This window comes from Sarcophilus harrisii, chromosome 4 (assembly GCF_902635505.1).
Source record: "Sarcophilus harrisii chromosome 4, mSarHar1.11, whole genome shotgun sequence".
In the NCBI taxonomy this organism is placed as follows: domain Eukaryota; kingdom Metazoa; phylum Chordata; class Mammalia; order Dasyuromorphia; family Dasyuridae; genus Sarcophilus; species Sarcophilus harrisii.
The window spans coordinates 383034995-383052166 of NC_045429.1; the positions used below are offsets into that span (position 1 = coordinate 383034995).

At 34.7% G+C, this 17172-nt stretch overlaps 1 protein-coding gene across 3 annotated transcripts in view; it reads left to right on the plus strand.

Moving 5' to 3' along the window:
- Window positions 1-13152, plus strand: part of EFCAB2 (EF-hand calcium binding domain 2) — a 149942-nt gene extending 136790 nt beyond the window's left edge. For 2 of the 3 annotated variants that reach the window (XR_004233962.1, XR_004233963.1), the window contains one exon: window positions 10502-13152. The gene's annotated coding sequence lies outside the window, so the exon portion shown is untranslated. The remainder of the gene's footprint in view (window positions 1-10501) is intronic. The other variant, XR_004233964.1, reaches the window with a different exon arrangement.
- The last annotated feature ends 4020 nt before the right edge of the window (window positions 13153-17172 follow it).

Here is a 17172-nt window from a genome sequence, read left to right on the forward strand (position 1 = left end):
TAAAAAATTTGGTAGATGCTAAACATGGCAAGGAACAAACAATATCCTTAAGAAATTAATTATATTTTCGTAGCAAGGAAAACCCAACTTACTATGGTCATGGGATTTATCACTAGCTCAGCTTTTTGTATACAATTAGGTTATCAACTTATTAGCTAAGATCAATATTTATTATGTTCAAGAAGAAAAGAACAAAGAGGAAAAGAAATGGCATAAAAAATGTGAAATAGAGAACAGAAATGGATACAAATTGAAATGATTTCAAGAAGTTAAAATAATGTAAATTAATTGTTAAAATAAGGTCAAAGGAACACACCATAAATGCCTTAGTCAGAAACATTTGACTGACTTGATAAAACAGAGAAATTGCTAAGCAATCTAGACAACCAGGTGAGGCCACAGTGTACAGAGCATTAGGTTGTAGTGAAGAAGAGCTGAGTTCAAATATGAATTGTCATTTAACTTCTGGGAAAATTATTTAGCCTCTGCCTCAGTTTCCTCTACTGCAAAATGGAGATAATAATAAATAGCACTTAACTCAGGGTCTTTGTGAAGATCAAAAGAGATAATAATATAAAATACTTAGTACAGTGCCTGACACATAGTAGACAACTAATAAATTCTTATTTTCCTCCCTCCTTCCTTCCCTACTTCTGTTCCTTCTCTACTTCCTTCTTTCCTTTCCTACTTTCTTTCTTCCTTTTTTCTTTCCCTCTCTCCTTTCTTCCTTTCCTCTTTCTTCTCTTCCTCCTCCCCTTTCCCTTGTTCTGGCTTCCTTCTTCCCTCCTTCTCTTCCTTTCTCTTTTTTGTCCTCCTTTCTTTTCTCCCTCCCTTTCTCTCTCTCTTCTTCCTTCCTTCCTTCAACAATGTATTAAAATATAAATTCATCTGTAAACTCTTATGTAAAAGCATGACAGATAATTACAAAGTTATTATCATCTCAGAATGCAGAAAGAAGTGGTAGGGGTCAGTTCAATCTAGATAAGGCTGAATAATGAATTCAATTGAGCAAAATCATCCTGTTCTGGGGATGGCCTAACAGAAGCCAATACCCTATTAGTTTAGCTTTGTCACACCAATAAATGAATATTCAATAAGAGGACCTCAGTTTGATTTGGTGGAAACAAACCTTCAAAGCCCTTTTCTATACTCCTATAGAGTTTTTGATGGCTGCTTTGTTTCAGGGAATGAGGAAGTGACATCAACAGTCTGAGCCAACCAATTCTTTTTTTTTCTCTTTTAAAAAATATTTATTAATATTTCCAGTGACATTTAAAACTATTTTTTATACATTTGTTTTTTAAAAACTTTTCAGGTCCAGATTCTCTCCCTTATTCCCCTCCCCAGTCCCCATTAAGAAACCACATGTAAAGTTATGCAAAGCATTTCCATAAATCATGTTGTAAAAGAAAATACAGATCTCCCACCTTAATTAAAAGAAAAACCCTCAAGAAAAATATAGAGAAAAAGACAGAAAGACAAAGAGGGAGACACAGAGATAAAGAGACAGAGACAGAGAGAGAGAGAGAGAGAGAGAAAGAGAGAGACAGACAGAGCAAGAGAGAAAGAGAAAAACAGAGAGAGAGAGAGGGAGAGAGAGAGAGAGAGAGAGAGAGAGAGAGAGAGAGAGAGAGAGAGAGAGAGAATGAGAATGCTTTAATGTGCATTCAGACAAAATCAAACACAATCAGTTTCTTCTCTGGGTATGGATAGGATTTTTCATCTTAAGTCTTTCAGAGTAATTGTGGATCATTATTCTGCTGAGAATAGCAGTCATAGCTGCTTGCTATTACTTTGTATACAGTACATTTCACTTTATTTGAGTTCATGGTGAACTTTCTGGGTTTTTTTTCCTGAGAGCATCCTGCTCATCATTTCCCATAGAACAATAATATTCCATGAAAATCACATATCACAACTTATTCAGCCATTCTTCAATTAATAGGTATCTTCTCAATTTTCAATTTTTTTGCCCTGGGAAGAGAGCTGCTACAAATATTTTTGTACCTATAGGTCCTTTTCCTTTTTTTTTTTTTTTAAATCTCTTTTGGTATTCATGTCAATTAGTGGTCTTGTTAAGTCAAAAGATATGCATGAACTTCTAGCTCTTTGGTTATAGAAAATATCTTTTGATCATTTATCCATTGGGCATGTTGCTAACCAAGTCGGGAGGAATGACAACATCTTTTAAGGAAAATTAGCTTAATCTGTGTGGGTCGAAAGACCATTTTACTCTAAGGATCAAATATAAAATCCTCATTGACTTTTAAATCATGATATGGTTTTCTCCTACCTTTCCAGTTTTCTTATCCCTTACTCCCTGTTATCTGTTATCTAGTCACATTGACTTCCTTCTGTTCCTCACACACAACACTCTATCTTCTTATTCTGGCTGTCTCTCATGCTTGGAATGCTTTCCCTCCTCATGTTTCTATATTCTGGCTTCCCTGCATTCCTTCAAGTCTCAGCTAAAGACCTCCCTCCTGCAAGACCTACCTCCTTCTTTTAATCCTGGATCCTTCCCTCTGAAACTATCCCACCCTCCCCACCACTTTATCCTGTATATATCTTGTTTGTGCATAGTTCTTGGCATGTAGTCCTCCCATTAGACAGTGATCTCTTTGTGAGCACGGTCTAGTTTTTTCCTTTCTTTGTACCTGCAGGGCTTAGCACAGTGCCTGAGTTAGTAGTTGTTGAATGCTGATTGATACTGTCTGATTCTTTTTTTATCCTTTCAAGGAACATAATTATCCATAAACTGGAGAATAGAGAGGGATTCCTAAAGTTTTCTCATTTCCTCACTTAGCAAGAAGAGGAATCTGCATTTTACACATATTTAATTGTTACCTGCAGATGGAATCTATAACATAGGGTAATTTCTGTGTGTCCCTGGAACAATTCCTTTTGCACATCTCATGGATTTTGGTGTGAACTCTGATGAGCAAACTGCCTGGCTTTATATAATGGCTTTTTTACCTTGTTTTCAGCTTTTCTTTTCTTTTTTTCTTCCCTAGTTGTCCAAGTGCATTTGATTGGAATTAGCAGATTCCTGCCCTGACTTCTTACAGTCAGTAACTATCATTTTTGTGACTTCTGAAGAAATGCAATTCTCAACCACCTTTCAACATTGTTTTTCTATTCTTTCCACTCATTTGACTCATCCATCTAACTTGGATCTTACCTAAAAAAAGGTAGCCCACTATCTAGCTATGTGACTCTGGGCAAGTCACTTTAAATTTGTTTGTCTCAGTTTTCTTGTTTGTACAATGAACAGAGAAGGAAATGGTAAGTAAGGCATGACAGTATCTTTGCCAAGGAAATCCCAAATGGGGTCATGAAGACTAGAACATGACTGAAAAATGACTAAATGACAACACCCCATAATCTTTTAAAAATATTAATTAATTTTTGGTAAAGTTTTTTATTTTCAAGATATATATAAAGATAGTTTTCAACATTCATCCTCACAAAACCTTGTGTTCCAAATTTTTCTCCTTCCCTCCTTCCATCTCCTCTCCCAGATAGCAAGTAATACAATATATGTTAAACATGTGCAACTCTTCTATATACATTGGCACATTTATCAAGCTACCCAAGAAAAATCAAATCAAAAAGGAAAAAAAATGAGAAAAAACCCAAAGAGCAAGCAAACAACAACAAAAAAGTGAAAATACTATGTTGTAATCCACCATAGGTCCCACTGAATGCAGATAGTTCTCTCCATGACAAATCTATTGGAAATGGCCTGAATCACCTCATTGTTGAAAAGAACCACATCCATCAGAATTGATCATTTTATAATCTTGTTATTGTTGTGTACAATGTTCTCTTGGTTGTATTCACTTCACTTAGCATCAGTTCATGTAAGTTTCTCCAGGACTTTCTGAAATTATCCTGTTGATCATTTCTTATAGAACAATAATATTCCATAATATTCATATACCATAACTTATTCAGCCATTCTCCAACTAATGGGCATTCATTCAGTTTCCAGTTTCTTGCCACTCCAAAAAGGGCTGCCACAAACATTTCTGCACATGTGGGTTCTTTTTAGATCTCTTTGTGATATAAACTCAGTAGTAACACTGGTGGACCAAAGGGCACGCACAGTTTGATAGCCCTTTGGGCATGGTTCTAAATTGCTCTCCAAAATGGTTGGATCAGTTCACAACTCCACCAATAATGTATTAGTGTCCCAGTTTTTATCATCCTCATCATCAGTTTCATCATAAGTTTTTGCATCCCCTCCAACATTCAGAATTATCTTTTCTTGTCATCTTAGCCACTCTGAAAGATGTATAGTGGTACTTCAGAGTTCACCTAATTTGCATTTCTTTGATCAAGTTATTTGCAGCATTTTTTCATATGACTAGAAATGGTTTTAATTTCTTCATTTGAAAATCGTCTGTTCATATCTTTTAACTATTTATCTATTTAGAGAATAACAGCCCATCATCTTAAAAGATTTTTCAAGGATGAATAGGATTCCTCCATTTAAGAAAGGGATTGAGTCAGCCACCTCTTCTTTTTCCACTTGACTGTATTACTTTGGATTTCTCCATCACCAAGCTTTTTTCTTCCTTTGTGTGTCATCTTCTCTCGTTAGATTGTAAGCTGCTTGAGGGAAGAAGCTGGCTTTCTATTTCACATTTGTATCTCCAGCATATAGCACAGTGTCTGGTCCAAAGTAGGTTCTTAATAAATGTTAATGAGTGACTAACAAATTTAGACAGATAAAGAGTTGAAAAAATGTTATATAGGGTAAATGCTGTAAGTATAGGTATTCTTATAGGAATGAGCATGGTGTGGTAGGACAATGAAGTCCTATGACATCCTAGATCACATTGGTTAATGTTGGGGGGGGGTAGTGGAAAATTTCAGTTTGGATAAGTATAGTTTGGCTTAGCATGTTTAGTAGAGAGATATTATCACAGAAGGAAATACTGATGAACAGACTGGGAATTTAAATTTTTTTCCCTCAACTATATGTAAATTTTTTCCACAGTCAATTTTGAAAAATTTGATATCTAAATTCTCTTTCCCTCCTTTCCTTTTCTCCTTCTTTTCTCCCTACTTCAGAAGCAAGCAACTTGATATAGATTATATATGTGAAATCATGTAAAACATTTCCGTATTAACCATGTTGCAAAAGAAAACACAGATCAAAACAAACAAGAAAAACAAAAAAAAAATTTAAAAAGCATGCTCTGGGGGCAGCCAGTTGGTGCAGTAGATAGAGCACCAGCCCTGAAGTCAGGAGGATCTGAACTCAAATCTGGCCTCAGACACTTAATACTTCCTAGCTGTGTGATACTGGACAAGTCCCTTAACCCCAATTGCCTCAGAAGAAAAAAAAAAGAAAAGAAAAAGAAAAAGCATGCTTTGATTTGCATTCAGACTCCATCAGTTCTTTCTCTAGAGAGAGAGAGTACTTTTATTAAGTCTTTTGGAATTGTATTAGTTCATTGTATTGTTGAGAATAGCTAAGTCATTCGCGGTTAATCATTATACAATATTGCTGTCACTATATACAGTGTTCTCCTGATCTTGCTTACTTCACTTTCATAGGAGTCTTCCCGGGTTTTTCTGAAACCATTTTGCTGATTATTCCTGATTGCACAATAGTATTCCAACACAATCATATACCATAACTTGTTTATCCATTCTTTGATTGATGAGCATCCCCAGAAAGAGAATTTAATATGGAGTTCTTAACCCACTATTATATTAAATTAATTCTAATAGAGCTGCTATTTAAGATAAAATTTGAACCTAAGCTCATTTACTTATAATTTCTTTCCTATTTAGAGAGTTGTTAGAACATTAAGAGGCTAAATGACTTGCAGGTCATCAGTTAAGATGTATCCAAAGCAGGACTTAAATTCAGGTCTTTATTTCAAGGACACCAAACTGCCTCTCTGGTAAGAAGAGTAATTGTGAACATCCAGAAGACAAAAGACCAGCATCTACCCAAACCATAGATAGGAAGAGGGGGATTCAAAAGGATTCTAGGAAGGAAAAAGCAGCAGGTTTGTCAGTAGGCTTTCTGTCTGGTGCAAGTAACAATGTTGAATTATTTAAAAAAATTTTTTTATTTGGAAGACTGGACATAAGAAGGACACATAACAAGGGACACTGCTGGGGAGGCTAGCCAAGGAGATGGGTTTTTGTTCTGGGGAGGGAGCCAGTTCTATCTTCTGAATGCAAACATTCTCAAATCATTTTGAAATTCACTTTGCAAAGCTATTACTAATCGGTGCTTTGTGTATTTTTTAAAGCCTTTTTATTTTCTGATGATTTACAGTGTTTGTATTAGTAGTTTCATTGCTATTTTTGCCACAGCTAATCCACCTTTCTTACACGTGGTGTCAGGGAAGAGTTTGGACTTGACTTGATTTAGCCAAGCTGTCACACATTAAAAACACGTTTCAGACACTGCAGGATAGAAAAGGATAAAGATCATTATTTAAAAATAACAGTAAGGCCAAAATGATAATTAATAGTAATGTCAGTTTTATTTTGAAGTCATTAGTTTCCCCTGAACCAAACACTTTAGTCAGTAAAATACAAATGTGATAAAGTATTCAGGAAAAATTCAAATTAACTGTTTTTTCTGCTATGTCTCAGCTTTTAAAAAATTATGTTTTGAATTTAGGCAACCAACAAAATATAATGAGCCCTATATTTATATCTCTGTGCTAATTACTATGGTAAATTATGATCAAAAATTCAAAACTGAATCCTGTTAATATTATCCTGTTAATCTAGAAATTACCTTGGAATAAGGCAAAGCCAACTGTAACCTGGACCCAATAAAAATGCTATGTTTGTAAGCACATGAGAGCTATTATTCTGAGCTCCAGTCATGGTTCTCTCATTGATTCATAGTATATGACTTTAGAAAAATCATATTACTTCTCTGGAACTAAATACTTCTCTATAAAAATGAGGTAATCAGATCAGATGATACTTTAAGGTAGCTTTTAAGTCCTTAATTATTTGGTTAGAATTTTAACACAGTTGATGTTAAGTGCTGAGATGTTCTAAGATGCAACGATAAATGGAGGCAACAATGTGACTGACTAGGCAGTCTAATCCCCAAGAGAATTATGTTAACAAGGGACATAAAACAGGTTAACTGTACATGTGCAATAATCATGTGTTAATATCTGTTTAAGAAGAAAACAGTTTGGTGAATTAGTCTACCACGGCTGGGGCTCCCTGGGCTGCTCCAAGACTACAGACACAATGTTCATCTGAATGAGGGAATGAGCCTTGATGAGGCTGTAGATATATTCCTGATCTAGACTAAAGCTACTTCTCTGACTTGTACCATCTCAACTTACTCACAATCATCTGATTCCAGAGAAGGGATGCTTTAGGTAGGGATGAGGGTGGAGCATGCTGGGAGGTAGCAGAAGATCAAAGAGAGAAGTGCTGATTGGAGGACAGAGTAAAAAAAACAAAAGGAATTAGAAGAACAGACTTTTATCAGGAACTAAAGCAGCCATTGGACTTTAAAGAAATAAACTCCCATTGTTCCCTGATCTAATTTGTCTTAGAAATCTTTGTGTGGTACCAACATTGAGATTTATGATTAATACTGAAATAAGCCACAGTTTAGATTTCAGCTTTTATACTATGTATGTGTATATGTACACACATATGTGTATATACACATGAATGAAAACATGATTAGGCTCAGACTTCACTTATATAAGTATTATTCTGTATATAAGATCATAATTATTCTAGAACCATCAATGAAGGGCTGGAAAGAACCTCTAAGCCTAACCTCCTCTTTTTATAAATGAAGAAACTGAGGCCCTAGGAAATTAATTGACTTGCCCAGTACCTTTCCAAGGCTGGTATTGAATTATTAACATGATTGTAGTGTGATCTTCCCTAACTAGTAATAATGGAGACCTAGAAAGCTTTTATTCAATAAGACAGAATTTAAAGCATGGCTTTGATATCTTCAACATCTGCTACTTCCCTCATCTATCCTTTCATGGAAAATCCCTTTAAAATTGCTCTAAAATATATGTACATTATTTTTTCCAAAGCTCTGTGCTTTTTCAGAATACTTAAAATTTAGTGTTCTTTTGTCCCAGCCATCATATTTAGGGGAACCTGCCAGCCAGCTATAAGAACACCGAATCATCTAGAATTATGGTAGATCATTCACTCCTGGGGGGCCTGTCAGCTTCACTCCTGCTGGTGATGGTCCCATTCATAGACTAGGAAAGCCAAAGTTGTTTGCTCTATTTTCGAGAAAGACCTGAATGTGAGACAGTAGAAGTAAAGTGCTTTGCAATTTTTAAAGTGTTATGTAAAGGTCAATTTTTCTTTAGTTTTTCTTCTTATTAGTAGGGAGTTAATTTTTCCAGATCCAGAAAATGAGTGAAGAAAGTAGACAGATTTGTTTTTTCCTTTCCTTTTCTTTCCATTTCCTTTTTCCTCTTTCTTAAAAAAAATGAAATGTATGTGCTAGCCTATAAACAACTGGTCCCATAATCGGAACTCTAAATCTTCTAATAAATGTATCCTAGGAGGGCAAGAGACTTTAAAAATACATTCTTTGCTGCTAAAAATTAACTTTATAATTTACTTTTTGGTAATAGAGGATAATGAAAAATAGTAGCAGGGACAATAAAAAGGGCAGTAGGGGGACAAAATTCATTCCTTTTTTTTTCTTTCCCTGCGTCCTCTGGTGTTTGTCAAGCACTCATGTGCATTGAGCTGAGACTACCAAGTTCACTTTGGCATGTCTTGTGCCATGAACCAAATGTGAACCACAGAAGACAAGCCCCACACCCAGTGTCTCTGCCTGTCTGCCTACTTACCCCAGAAATATCATAAAGATCAAAGTTTTCCATTATTCAAAGAAACTTTACAAGTTCTTTTTTTTTTAAAGATCCTCTTTTTTTTTTTTGCAAACTATCTATAAAGTAGATGGAGCAACACATGATTTGTTCACAAGTACATGCAGGCTCTCCTGCTTCTGCAGAAATTAATTGTATGATGGATACTGCATGAAAAGCATTGGTGTCTTTAAGAGATAGACAACAGGATGGAGTGCCATTGAAATGCAAATTTTATGATACCATTAGGGTTCCAAACACATGAAGAAATGGTGGGAATGAGTGCTGGGTCAGGGGGAGAGTAGAAAAATCCAAAGAGCAGGTGGACCTGTGGGAAAAAGAATCATTGAGAGAATAAAAACACAGTGTTGATCTGGCTTCAGGAGCTGAGTCATGGATTTTGGTAGTTCTGGGAGTGGTGTCTAATCATAATTTTTATTCCCAGGCTTTCTGTTGATGTCATTTTTGGAAGTCAGACTAAATTTCGGAGATGGTCCCTTTTTATCACTGAATTACATTTAGTTGGGGATTTTTAGCCACTCTCCATATTTTCATAGTAGCTCTACAATTAGACTCTTTCTCAGAAATGCTAATGGCTACTTTATCTACCCTTTTTTCCTTTTACCTCTAAAATTACTGTGTCTTTCTTTCCTTTCTGATACTGAGGTCCTTATTAATTCTGGTGATAACTGGAGCCCACTATTTGAGATACAACTTCAGGGCTTGAGGGACATGATTTCTGGCCCAGGCTCTAGGAACTTGTGAACAATTATTCAGATAAACTGCTAAAGTATCAGTATTCTCATTGACTTTGATTTTTGGGAAAATCAAAAGGTCTTTCAGCAGTTTTGCATATACATAACCACTTTACATCACGTGCAGCCTTCTTTCAACTTCAACAGGTTTAGAACATGGAGGAACTATTGCTTTTTGATGTGAATCATCAGGATTAATGTAATGGATTTCTTATTAAGTTACCCTTTCAGATTACTCAGAGACTAAGCAAGCAACTCATTTTCCTTCTTTATCTAATACTGTTACTTAAGGTGAGAAGATCTTTTTTCCCTTAAAGGTTATAGTCATCATAGGTTAGCATAGAAAAAAGAATGGAAGGTTTTTGAAATTCAACTTTTGTGTTATCATTATGTTTCCACATACAGGGAATCTGAAAGAAGCTATTAAGTTCTCATAAGTAAATTACTTCCAATTATTGGTAATCCCCAAACAAATGAACCTATTGGTCATTGATTATGAGAAATAGGGTGACTGGAGTTTTGATTTAGGGTGTTAAATTTAACAGGCACCAATTTCATTGTCACTTACCATGCTGGGTAAATTTGCCCCATGCTTCTTGCTCCCTGCCCCAACAGCAGTTTCATGAGAGTTCTAGGGCATCCATCTCCCTAGCATGAGTTGCAGTCTTGGTTCCCTGTTTTCACTTGAAGATACCTTTTATATTATTTATCTTGCATGCAAAATTTTCACCTTTTTAGCTGTGTATGTTATTCATACATGTAAGTGCTCATTCTATGAGCATGGAAAAATAGCTTGCATTCATTTCTTTATCTATTTTTCAATATTTGATTCAATTCTATTTGTTAAACGTTTACTAATTAGGTTTTTTTTTGCCTTCTTAGGTAAATGGCAGAGCTGAAGACACAAATGCAGAATATTTAGTGCTCATGAAAAGTGTGGGTGTAGTATCTGTTCTCTGGGAGATAAGGAATGGAAATTTTGATTCTGCAGAAGGGAGAAGAAGCCAAGATGTTTAGATATTCCTTTCCATCCTCCTTTCCCAACCTCCATACTCCCCTCAATCAAAAAACTCCAAACATATCACTTCTGTTTCATATATAAAAATTATGTGTCTGAATACAAGAAAGCAATGATGATGACAATCTCATTAGTACCAATCACATATACATTTTAGCATGACTCAGTATGTTTAGAGTAAAAATATAAGGACAGAGTTGATTTTGCTCTGCTTAACTTTCAGTTTCTTCAGAATAACAGTGAAAAGAGAAAGATACATTAAAAGGACATCAAACAAGAGGATGTAAGAGCTTCACAACTTCCTTCCTTGATCTCTCTTAACAAGCACTCATTGGTATGCATGGTAATGTTCTCCTGTTTTAAAAATCCCCTGCCTTCTCCTTCAAAGACAATTCCCAGATGCCTTCATGTAAAAATTTCATGTATGAATCATAATGAAAACTGACTAGTTTGCCATTGATCTTTTTCCAACAGTCTGTTTCCTCCATTCTTCATTTTTTTATGTTGCTGGATAATTTGAAAGTAAATTGACTCATTCTTGAGCAGGTTTCCTGTTTCTTGAATGAAATAGAGAAGGAATTCACTGTAGTTTTGAAACTAAAGAGTGATGCTATTGATAAAAAAGTATTGAAATTATTATATGAATACTGAGTGGGACAATGGGGACTGTTACTGGACCAGTCCTTCTAAAGAGATTGGGGGTAGTGACTCATGGAGGCATCTCTCATAGATGACAGACTCATAAGTAATGGGGAAGAGGAGTACTGTAGGTGTAATAAAAAAAACAGTGAAATGAAAATCATCCTGCTTGCCATTTAAAAAATATTATTTATTCTAAACTTAATCATCATAATAATTAACATTTTATAGTGTTTTAAAGTTTGTAAAATGATTTAGATACATTATCCCATTAAAGCTTTGTGACAACTTTGTGATTATGGTACTGCAGGTATCTATATAGTAACCATAAATGAAAACAAACATTCAAATATGTGTACAAAAAATAAAATTTATTTAAAGTTGTATAAAAACATGTATATTGACTTTAACAAGGTAGGAACAAAAATGTTCTCTTTGTTTTCATATTTCCTTCTGCATATTTTTCCATTTTTGTTTCCTTGCTATTTTAGATGGGACATGGTTTGTTATCATTGATTATCAACCTTCACTTTAGCCTAGACTCTAGAAAGTGGGGATGCAAAAACTAGAAAATTCAGAGTATAAAGAAGGTACTAGGACTTCCAGTGCCAATATGGCAGAATGATGAAGGAACACTCTGAAGCTCTCCCAAATTCCCCTTCAAAGTACTAGAACATCACCTCCAAATTGGTCTAGAAACAGGGAAGCAGCTTATCAGTATGACAGGAAAGCTCACTGGATTAGGAAGGAGTGAAGTTCAACAGCAGCAGCCACAATATGGGGGCTTTCAACAAGGTTCCAAACCTTGTTGAGGTTCCATCCTTCTGTAAATCAGCAACATCCTAGACAAGTTATTAGTCTGTGCTGCTCAGCAAAGTCCCATCCCAGCAAACCCATTCTTAGCACAAGCCACTAGGGAGGCCTTGATCCTATTGCTGACCAGTAGTGAAGTCCTGTCCCAAGCCTGTCCAACAATGAAATTCTACCTGGGGAAATACCTTGTTTCCATAGCAACCCACCAGCAGGATCACGCCCCTGGGGCAGATCAGCAATAAGATCTCCAGGGCCAGTCACTAGAAAGACTCTGTTACCATAGCAACACAGAAGCAAGGCCCCAATTTTGGAGCAGGCTAGCAGCCAAACCCTACATCCAGGGGAGAGCAATAGAGAGGTCCACCCTCCAATACAAGCCAGAAGGGAAACCTACCCTCCAGAGAAAGCAAGAAGCTAAGTCTTGAAATCCAGTGAAAGCTGGCAGAAAAACCCAAAGCCCCAGCACAAAAAAACTTGAAACAATGTAGGACCAGAACCTAACTCTCCCACAAAAACACCAAGTCACCAAAAAAGAGAGAAAAATGAGCAAAAAACAAAAAAGGAGCTGATTATAGAAAGTTACTATGGTGATAGGAAGGATCAAGGTATAAACTTAGAAAAAGACAGTACTGTTAAAATGGCTATATGTGAAGACTGAAAGAAAAATGTAAATTGGTCTCAGGCCCCAAAAGAATTCTAGAAGAACTTAAAAGGGATTTAAAAGGCAAATTAAAGAAATAAAAAAAATGGAGAAAGAAATTAGAGTAATACAAGAGAATCATGGAAAAAGAGTCAACAGTATGGGGAAAGATATAGAAATATTTCTCAAGGAAAATAACTTTTATTGAATTTGTCAAATGGAAAAGGAAGTTAAAAAGTTCACTGAAGAAAATAATTATTTTAAAATTAGAATTCAATAAGTGAAAAGTAATGACTCTACAAAACATCAACAATCAATAAAAGAAAATAAAAAAAATAGAAGAAAATATGAAATTTCTCACTGGAAAAACAACTAACTAGAAAATAGATCCAGAAAAGATAATACAAAAATTATTGGATTACCTGAAAGCAATGATTTTCTTTGAAAAATCTTGGAGAAGATCTTTCTTTTAAGAAATTATCAAAGAAAACTGCCCTGATATATTAGAACCAGAGAATAAAACAGAAATTGAAAGAATCCACTGATTATCACTTGAAAGAGATTCCAAAATGAAAACTCCCAAGAACATCATAGCTAAATTCCAGAACTCATAGAGTAAGGAGAAGTTATTGCAACAGGCCAATAAAAAACAATTCAAATATCATGGAACTATAATCAGGATTATACAGGATTTGGCAGCTTCTACATTAAAGAACTGGAGGGTTTTAAGTGTGATATACTAGCATTATCTGCAATGTGGAGAAGCTAGAAGGACAATCAGGAATTAAGCAAGGATGTTCATTATTACCTGTTTTTTTAATATTTTACTAGAAATATTAGCTGCAGCTATCAGAAAAGAAAAAAATGAGAGAAATTAGAATGGGCCATGAGGAAACAAAACTATAACTCTTTGCAGATGATATGTTATACTTAGAAAATCCTAGACAATCAACTGAAAAATTCTTGAAATTATTAAGAACTTTAGTGAAGTTACAGGATACAAAATAAATCTACATAAATCTTTAGTATTTTTATATATTACCAACAATAGCCAGTAGCAAGTGATAGAAAAAGAAATTTCATTTAAAATAATTGTAGACAATATAAATACTTGGGAGTCAACCTGCCAAGACAAACCCAGGAATTATATGTACACAAGTGTAAAATGCTTTTCACACAAATAAAATCAGATCTAAACAATTGGAAAAATATTAATTGCTCATAGGTAGACCAAGCCAATATATAAAATGACAATTCTATCTAAATTAATCCATTCAGTGTCAAAATCAAACTAGCAAAAAATTAATTGATACAAATTTAAGGGTTGTCCATCAATTGCGGAATAGCCAAACAAGCTGTGGTATCTGAGGGTTATGGAATATTATTGTGCTATAAGAAATGATAAGCAGGATGATTTTGGAAAAATCTGGAAAGACTTACATGAATTGATGCAAAAGAAGTGAACAGAACCAAGAGAACATTATATATAGTATTAATAATGTTGTTCAATGAATTGTGAATGGCTTAGCTATTCTTAGAAACATAATGATCCAAGGCAATCCCAAAAGACTAATTATGAAGCATTCAATCTATCTCTAGAGAAAGAACTGATATTGATTGAATACAGACTGAAGCGTATTGTTGTACAAAATGATTAATGTGAAAATGTTTTACATAATTGCACATGTATATGTGTATGTATATGTGATTGTTTACCATCTCAAGGAGGGGGAGAGAAGGGAGTAAAGGAGGGATGGATAAAATTTGGAATTCAAAACTTTAAATAAAAAAATTTTTAAAGAAGGTACTAAAATTCCTGCTTATAACTCTATAGCAAAAATACAAACCTATCTTTCTTTTCTCATAAGCGAAGCTTAATCCTTTCTGCCAAGTTAAGTATCTGGCTAAGAAAACCTTTTCAGTCTTGTACTATAGTAACCAAGATTAATGCTGTCAAAATAATAATAAATGTCAAAATTAATGCTGGTCTCGTAGAAATACTTTATGAACCAAGTTTCCAGAAAGAAGCATAGAATAAAACCCTGGATTGACAATTGTTCTCCAGTCCTTTCTTTGTGTGTTACAGGGTGTGAAGCAGTTTTAAAATCTCTTTTCTTTGAGTTGTTTAATACCTATAAAGCCAGCAATGATTTTTGTCTGACATGGAAAAATATCAATGTAAAAGCTACTAAAACTTGATACAAAATTGCTGTTTTCCTTCCCCTTTCTCGTTCCACATTAAGAGACTTTGGAGGACATAGGATGTTTAGTAATTGCTAAACTATGGCTTCTATCCAAGCACTAATTTTGGCCTTTCCCAATAAGTGAACTATCTTTGTTTTTCTGAACAAGGCCACCTCAAGAGTAAGTATGTCTCTGGATCCTAAGAACCCAGATCCCACCAAAGTGAAGCCTTCTGCTATCATAGTTGAGTATGATGCATATTTGCATTGTTGAAGGATCTATATGCTAAATACATCTTTACTTATATCAACAGCAGGTTTTTCTATATTGATAATTAAAGTGGGCTAGACTTCTTAATGTATTCTGAGACCAAAAATAAATCCAGATCTTGCCAAATGAAATCCTGAGAGATAGGAATTAGGGAGCTGATCATTTGACCTCTAACAGCTTTATGGGGCTTATATTTCAGAGCATTTGATATTTAAGTATTTAGTCTGTGGTAATGGAGCCCTTTGAAAACTGCAAGTTGTATAAATGTAATGACCATCAGGTTCTTCTTATTAATTGTGGCAAGACAAAAGGGAGGGGTACTAGAGACTTGGGAATGAGGTCTATATGTAGGCTTATATATAGGAAGTGTGAAGCTATTGCTTATTTCTCCTGCTTCCTAAATACCTCAAGCAAGTCATTCTTTCTTCCTTTGGAATCTCCCCTTATGGACTATAGATACTAGTAACAGGAATTTTAAAATATGTATACATATGTATACACATATTAATAATAGTTTATTTTAACATTCACTTAAAATTTTTTTTTAGTTTCAAATTTCCTCCTTCTCTCCTTCACCTCCCTCTTCCCAGGGATATCTTTTTATTTGTTTTATTTTTTTTGTTGAGGCAAGGATTAAGTGCTCAGAGTCACACAGCTAGGAAGTGTTAAGTGTCTGAGATCACATTTGAACTCAGGTCCTCCTGACTTCAAGGCTGGTTTTCTATTCACTGAACCAACTAGCTGCCCCCAGGGATATCTTTTTAACATAATCTTTATTTTATTTGACTGTTTTCAATGAACAAGACTTTATTTTCTCTATCTCTTTCAGTTTTGTTCATTGGGGGAAAAAGAAAAGCAAACCCCTTGTAACAAATATGTGTATTCAAGCAAAGTAAATCCTCTCACTGACTATATCTGTCTCATTTTGCCCCTTGAGTCCATCACTTTCTGTCAGGAAGTTGGAAGCATGCATCAACATTGTATTTGATCATCGTTTTTAAATCTTGTAGAGTTGTTTGTGTTTATGGTGTTGTTATTGTATAAATCATTCTCTTTCTCTCTCTCTCTCTCTTTTTTTTTACCAAGTATATCTCAAAGATTAATGAAATAATTTTATAAGAAAATGACTATCTTTGCTTTTGTTTAAAGCATAACATGTTGATGCTCAAAAGTGTTTAAAGTGTAAAGCTATGGTGTGTGTGTGTTCTACCAATCCTTTCAACAACTACAAAAAATGTTGTGAATACCCAAAATAATTTAATTTGCTGTGATGATAACTTTTTACCCCCAAACCCACTAAATTAAAATTTATATTTTATAAGTATAAAATATAAAATTTTATTTTGCTTATAATCATGAAAGTTCTAAGCATACAATTATAAAACTCAATTATTTATTGCTTAACATGACCATTAGAAAATTTTTATTGAGAATTTCTTAGAACATTGTTGGGGAGCCAAATGGGAACCATTTGTATGAAATAATGATTATAATGATCTTTGAGTTTTCATATAGGAAAGAGCAAAATGAAGAATACTTTGACTTTTTGTGGCACAAAAAGAAATCAAAGACTACCTTGGGTAATTGTGTCAGTGTGCCATACATTGCAATATGTAAGGAAATCGGTTTGGCTGAAAGGGAATTATAAATCTTCCTGTTACCTAAACAAGAAGCATGTCTGCCTAAGGTACAAACTTCATGTTTTCTCTGAGCTGTGTCCCCTCACAATTCTTCAGGGACAGTGTTACATTCATTAGAAAATGGTCCTGAATATTAAAGCCCAGAGGCTTACATGGAACCATAGCACAAGGATTCTTGAGTGTAGAAGGTTTTAGAAGAGACTAAAGGAAGTCAGAAAAAAAGGGCAAAAGGGAAAGGGACAAGAAAGACTTGGCAATATTGAGACAGTTGCATACTATTTTCTACCATACAGTGTCATTCTAGGAAGTCCTACATTTCCAGAGCCTTCAAAGTAGTAAGGAGCTGACT